Raw genomic sequence first — 7,526 nt, 5'->3', positions numbered from 1 at the left:
TATGAGATGCTTATCGCAAAACGTGGCTCACAGTGCCATTGTGTGGCCAAACTGAGTGTGTCGCTTTAAGACAGACATAAAACTCAAACCTGAGCATATGTTTATCTGAAAAACTATTTTAGCATTATCTTCTATTTTACAAAATACTGAAAATACAATAAGTGTTCAGGCTCAGGTCGTTATTTCACAAGGATGGAGTGTTTTGAGGTGTTAACCAAAAATTCACCACACATATATACCTTCATTCAGCTCAGATATTTTGTTGGTTCGCTGGGTCTCTAGAATCCATCGCTTGGCTTTCAAAAGTGGCTCAAATATATTTGCAATGGTACGGTATGAAAACTTCTACATTTCAAAAAGGAAATGAGAAAAAAGAATCTTAAAGTTCTCTAATTTTTTTGATATTTAAAAATACAGAGAAGTTTGGTTATCCAAATGCACCTAAAACAGAAAACGTTTAGTCTGATTTAATGTCAAAATGTGACTAAAACATACATATATATGTGTGTGTGTGTATCTATCTATCTGGGTTCAACCTTCAAAATAAAACTCAATACCATTCTGGTTTATGTGTGTTTGATGAAATGATTTAACTGTTTTTATTTTGTTTTGTTTTGTTTTTTCTCCAAAGGGTGTTTTTCTTTTTAAAACGAAATCAACTTCCTCCAATTGAACCAACAAAAATGGCTTTTTGAGCAGAACTGGTGGGAGAACTAAAACGAAAGGCATGAAAGCAGCATAAATACAGATAAGAAACTTGGTTTAACACTCTGATAAACAATTTGTGTTTACTGACATGCCAGACTCTCACAGAGCCAAAAGCGATTTTTAGGAATCAAATTACATCATTGGTTGTGTTTATACTATTGTTGATGAAAATCGATGCAAATTTTACTGAAGAAATGCTTATTTTGATGGCTGTGCAAGAATTTGGCCCATATCTCAATATTCTTTCGACTATATTTCAGTATTATATATTATGCTGAATATAATTTGTTTTAAGTCGACTTTGTTGATTTTGTCTAGCTTTGAGATAACATGTTTGAATTCTGATGCAACTGTAAATTCAGGTTTGGCTGTGAGGTAGGGTGGGACAGGAAGATTTTCTTTATTTGTTGCTTTCTTTAGTTTGTCTTGCTTCTACTTTCCATTGCGCACAATGTAAATAGCATTGACGCATTGTTCACCGTTTTGTAAAACTTGTATACAAATGAAGCCTGGCTGATTTCTTCACTGATAATAGTTTCTAAAGGAAAGCCTGACTGCACAGGAAGTCCTTCACTGGTGCTTGTGAGGTGGGCAAGTTTAAGACTCTTTATTTAGCCAGGAATGTTCTATTGAAATCGTTTCTTCCAGGAAGAAAACCACAGCATAAACAAACTAAAAACATAATCAAGTAAAAAAAGAATTGTCAAGCAATATAAAAAGACAGCATAAAAAGATTAAAAAAAAATACACAAATATAAAAGAATTAGCTGAAAAGTCAATAAGTTCAGGAGAAAAAATTTCTTTCAACCCAATTTAAAGGATTTTCAAAATATGGACTGAAATATAATTCTTAATCTTTCAACTGGTGCCTGATTTGCTGAATTCTTGTGTGTGAGAGCTTGTTGTGGAAGTCTGTAATCATCTCAGTGCAAGACCACAAAAAGATTGAATGTTGAGAAAGATGTCAACATTTTTTGATGTTTGTCACTGGCACTGAAACTCATTACATACATGGTAAATATTTCTTACAGTTTGGATGATTATGACTTACAGATAAACCCAAAATGCAGTGTTTAAGAAAAATTGAGTATTACATATCAATTTAAAAAATATATATTTTTTACACAAGGGATTCTATATGTCATCTCCTTTTGCATGCATTGTTGCATCAATGTCTGTGGCATTGCTGAGATGTAATGGAAGCCCAGGTTGCAGTGACAACAGCCTTCAGATCATTTACACTGTTGGATCTGGTGACTCTTACTACCTCAGAGGGTCTTTATGGGTTCAGGTCAGATCATTTTGATGGTAAATCAAGCACATTGATACCATGGTCATTGGATCAGCTTTTGGCAGAGTGAAAATGAGTGATGTCTCACTGTAAAGTAAAATCAGCATCTCCATATAGCCTATGGAAATAAGTTATGATTGCTATATTACTTCCTGGTGGATGGCTGTAGTGACTGGACTTCAGTAACCTAATGCTAACAGATGATATGGCTGTCATAACTGAAAATTTCACTCTGGACTTTAAGCAATGTAGATTCTCCTCCAGACTCTGGAACCTCAAGTTTAAATATCAATCTCCATTTCCAGACAAATGACTTTTAATAATCATGAGAATCAGCATCCAGCCTTCATCTGGCTGTGAGGGTCAGTGGCTTGTTCAGGTGGATGCCCACAGTCAGACCAAACTCCTGCCGGGATGCTTCTCATGGACATCAGGCTTCAACTGGAAAGTCTTCTCATCAAAACAGTCCAAGGTTGTGTAGGACAGGGACTTCTCCTCCAGCAGGCCTTGCAGTCGTGTGCGCCAGTTCTTCAGCGTGTTCTTACGATCTTCAGTAACGACCAGAGCCGGAGCCCAGAAGATTTGAGGGGCCAGAACCTGGAAGCCACAGTACTGCAAGATGCCATTCTGCAGAGAAAGACTTGCTAAGAGGTTTCCAGTATGTTGCAGTGGAACCAGTAAAGACACTACACTATCTGCAGTGACTACAGTGTGATGTTCATGTCTCCATTCATACCCGTTGGACTGAACATGGATTCTAGAGACCCAGTAGTGAAGGACAGCATGGCTTTCTTGTTCTAGAAGGAAACCGGTTGAACACAGCATGTTTGGATTTCTGCAAACCCTTCATTGAACTCTTACCTTGAAGGTTTCCCTTGTGAAAAGGTAAAGCCACTGGTGAGCACCCGATCAAGCCAGCTCTTCAGGATACCAGGAACACTGAACCAGTACATGGGGAACAGAAAGAGGGACTACAGTAAGTACATCATTGTGCATTTATAGATCACCGATATGTAGAATTACCTGAAAGATGATCATATTTGCCTCAATGAGCTCAGATTGCTCCTTTGTGATGTCATCTGAAAGTTTTCGCTGCTCCCATGGAAGTTTGGATTCACCAAGATAATGGAATGTCTCAGCATTCTTCAAGTCTCCTGTGCAAGAAAGATTTGTCAGACACAAACCTCTGACAATATATTTCATCACCTAAAGTTACCTTGTACCTTTGATGTCCTCAGCTGCAGTAGTGGCTTTAAAACCCATGGCATACAGGTCAGAGATTTCCACAATCAAGTTTTGTGGAAAACTTGATTGTCTTTTGCCACAACCAAATGACCTGGAATGAATCACACCCTACCTGCTAAAGTCACTCAGCTGTTTTTATATCTGGCTGTGCTCAAACACACTCAGGTGCAGATAATTAACAATTATCGTCATGATTCAGGTAACAACATCAGAGAGTAATTTCAGATTTTGACTCATTTCCACTAAAATCTGAAGTCGAATAAGTTCTGTGCATGAACAATAATGTAGTATTTTTCTTCCATTTTGTCCTGCTGCAGACTCAGTGCTAACTTAGTGTTGTTTCCGCTCTTTCATCATATTTCGATGAGCTGAGCAATGTCTGTACAACTACGTGCACAGATTAAATCACTGTGGAGACGTTTGACAAATCCTGACAGCAGCCATGCAGTGGAGTTTGTATGGCAGCAAAATGTGTTTTTAAGTAGTGAGCAACAGCACCATCATGTGGCCACCAGAGGAATTCATTATTGCAAAGTTCTGTTCTTTATCTCTATCATTTTGGTTAAGTGTAGTTCTAAAGCTGGGTTGTGTGGTATTTGTTTGGTTCTGATCGTAGCAGCTGACATTGAACAATGAACAATTGCTGGTGACTTTTAGATATAATCCAGTTACAATAGAATTTGACATTTGGATCTGGAAATGACGTCACAGCCAACAATGGTGCATTTGTGAGCTTTAGTACCAGTAAGATTTGAGAGTTGTTTGGTTTTGCTCAATCATCACGCTAACATAATAGCTGTAAGAAATAAAACGCTTTTCCCATTTTGTTTTTTTTTTTTTGTTTGTTTTTTTTTTATTCGCTGGAGGTTGTTACTGCAAAAGACACAAATCATCAAAAGTGCAATCAATTAGGGATTATTAATTTATTTGTTGAAATTTTCTTTTCGAAATTTCAACTTCTTGGGACCTCAGTGTAGCTAAATGTTTCCATCATAAAGGCTTTAAATGTCAGTTTCTGAGAAACAGTTGAACTGAAACATACTGGATCGTAGGAGTCCACTACTTACATAAACGACGTTCAAATATAAATTTAAGCAATGCCATTGTAGGGTGACAACTTTTACTTTAACTTTTTATGCAGACATCTGCATGTGAAAGTTTTCATTAAGAAAATCACACAAACTTAATTCAAGCAAAAAATATACTCATCCTGTTTTCACTTTTTTACCAGTAGATGGCGAAACTGCACATAAACTGCTAATCCCAAGATCTGATTTTAATGCTGTTTATGACCTAATCACTGTTTACATCCACAGTGAGTTATAGCCATCCAGATGTTGTGACATTCATTCTCGCTGTACCCTGATGGAAAATAATCACTGCAGAGATGCAAATAGCAACCTTTAAAAGATTAATGTTGCTGATCTAATCACCAGGATGACCGTTAAGTAAACAGAGCTGCAGGATTTACTGTGAGTCTGTTGGCTGGCTGTCAGCAGGGCCTTCTGGCAACATACAAACTGGCAGGTGCTGGGCAGCTCAGGAAAAGACGCAAGACGGGCTAAAATTAATTTGTCTATTTGTTGTTCAGTCTTCGTAGCTCTTTCATTCAGCTGTCCAGCTGTAACTGAACCTCACTCTTATTTTAATCTTAATCATCTTCATCTTTACCACTACAAAAGGATACAATTTCCACTTAGAGAGACAATGACTAAAGGGATAAGCAAACTCCAGTGACACATATCCCAGACATTTTGGCTACAAAGGCTGTCTGATGTATTGCCCCTGTCAGCTGGCCAACTAAATTCTGTAATTTGGTCAAAATGTACCCAAAGTTTAGCCCTTACAGCAGCTTTCTCTAAAAATAATGTGATTAGTGAAATAGTGCTCACTAATCACCTTCTCATGTATATGTTTTTCTCACATACACAATAAACTATTTTGAGTATATTAAAAAAAAAGCATTCTTGTAGTTGAGGTCATGACAAAAGTCCAAATTTTGTAATATATTTTTGTTTGTTGGTAATATTTCTCTATTTTTTGGTAATATTTCTCTGTTGCATAAAGGCTGTGCGGTGTTTAGACAGACCAGTTTAACAAGTTACACACATTCACTGTAATTCAAATTGATTTACTTCTTTCCAAAGATATATTTAAATGCACTTCAGTTTCATTTGAACTGATGTACAGATTAATAAATAAAGCTGCTTTTCGATTGACCTTTTGTCAGTTCTAACTTTAAAATTTGTCAATGATCTTTTGAAACATTGATTTTCAGTGTGGGATTGACATCCTCTTGTTGCATAACTGCTCCTTTCTCCTCAGAATGATAGTTTGCTCAGTGTGAGCAAAGCCCTGAGTCCAAACCCCTGCAGGCTGCAGGCAACATGATGAAGAGACGTTCACTGGACTGTGACATGGCTCACAGGGAGACACTGATTTGCATTGTTAACAAAGCAGGGGACTGAGAAACCTTCTGCATACTTATTTGATGTCATAGCAAAGGAATGCACAGATAAGAACATCTGAACATTTACATGCATGCCACTTCTTTAGTTATCGCCTTTGGCTCAGACGATGTTCTCCATAATCCAATGATCCCTTGGAGGTACTTACTGCAGATCTGCCTTACAACTCATTAGCATAACAAGATATGAAAGGGAAAAAAAAACATTCCAGTATCTCCTTTCTTGCTGGAATGGAGCATTTGTGACTTCAGCTAAGTCCCAATGCCACCAAACTTTTTGGACTTGTCAACAAAATCTAGCATCACAACTTGGAGGCTCCCTTCCTACCACACAGATGGGCAATTTCACCATTTGATTTATGTTTTTAAGCAGAGACACTTTCTTCTCTGCAGACTTTGTGCAAGAGCAGCACAAGGTCTTCTCCTGCACAAATAGAAGACTTTTAATTACGTTTACTGTGGTAATATGCTTGTAGTTTTCTAATTTACCTTTTGGTTCAGGGGTTTGAGTCGGCGTCAAATTAAACACTGATTATGGAGAGTGTAGTTTTCTGTTTTTACTGCTTCTCTGTGTTGTCTCTGCTTAGCCATTTCTTCCTATTCGATTTCTTCAGTTTATTCTCAGCTCTTTTCCGTAGCCTGTTAGCAATCTGCCACCTGCTTCTATTTCACTAATCACCTCCTCAAAATATTTGACTCAATTCAGTTGGTTATTTGTCAGATCCTTCCCATGTTACGAAGATAACTCATGCACGTTTAAAGTACACAGTGGCAAGAGCTGATCGACCCAAATCTCCCCTCAAAACTGTACAGCAGCTGTTATCTAGAGAGACATGACTGACAGAGGGGTTGAGAAATTAAAGGTTTATTACTCACAAACTGTTGTAGCAGAGGATGAAAACTAAATTAATAAGAATATACTCAGTCCACATAGAAATGTTCAAAGAAACGTAATTAAGTTTTTGTGTATATGCACATGAAGTCAAAGAGAAGAAGAAAATGTGAGGCTCTGTCCTTTCAACCAGATGGTGTCTAGACTGAAACAGACGACGAATTAAATCCAAGACATCCCAGTGGGAAAAGAGCAGGGAAACACAAGGAAGAGAATATGCAGTCTCCAAACAATACACGCTGCTCAGGTTTTGAAAATAAGCTTTTTTAATAAGCAGAATATCAGAACCAATAGCCTTTTATTTTCACCAATCAGTCAGAGGGGTAAAAGGCACACATTAAGAATAAGGATTTTACCAACATCATTCACACATCTCAGATTTTTTTGAAAGCTGTAAGCAATTTACAACCCGTTTGTGTTTTTGTCTCTTATCGGTTGACAAGACACAAACAGGTGGCTTGAAGAGAATGATGGTGGCCATATGCCGAAGCTCTGTCACGGTGGAGTCATTTCTCACAGAGCCTGTTGCAGAATCTGAGGACATATTTTCCACCGGCAGCAATCTTCTTCACAGTGATCATTAATTTAATAATCAACGCTGACAATTTACAAAATGTCAGGAGCCAAAAGACCAACATGAGGTTTCATATTTTACTTTAAAAACGTTTGCGACATTTATTGTCCATTTATCTGGTCCAATTCAAGGAAGCGCAACAGGAATGTTTTTCCCTATAAAATGCTATGATACATTTTTTTAAAAATCTCAACTGTGAGATTATGAAGATTTCCTGTCATTTTAATCATTCAAGCCAATAAATTTACATTAGCTTTAATTGCTCACATCTTACCTACAACCTTCTTCAATTCCTCTGTCCATGTAGCTCCAGAAGAGAGGTGGGTGTGTCTCAGTGAGGACAGAAAGA

At 37.5% G+C, this 7,526-nt stretch overlaps 1 pseudogene; it reads right to left on the bottom strand.

Moving 5' to 3' along the window:
- Positions 1–2,345: 2,345 nt before the first annotated feature.
- LOC129361212 (NAD(P)H dehydrogenase [quinone] 1-like) lies at positions 2,346–7,479 on the bottom strand (annotated as a pseudogene).
- Between the last annotated feature and the right edge of the window lie 47 nt (positions 7,480–7,526).

Source organism: Poeciliopsis prolifica, unplaced genomic scaffold (assembly GCF_027474105.1).
Source record: "Poeciliopsis prolifica strain line A6 unplaced genomic scaffold, Auburn_PproV2 SCAFFOLD007, whole genome shotgun sequence".
Lineage (NCBI taxonomy): Eukaryota > Metazoa > Chordata > Actinopteri > Cyprinodontiformes > Poeciliidae > Poeciliopsis > Poeciliopsis prolifica.
This window is presented reverse-complemented; position numbering and strand designations above follow the sequence as displayed.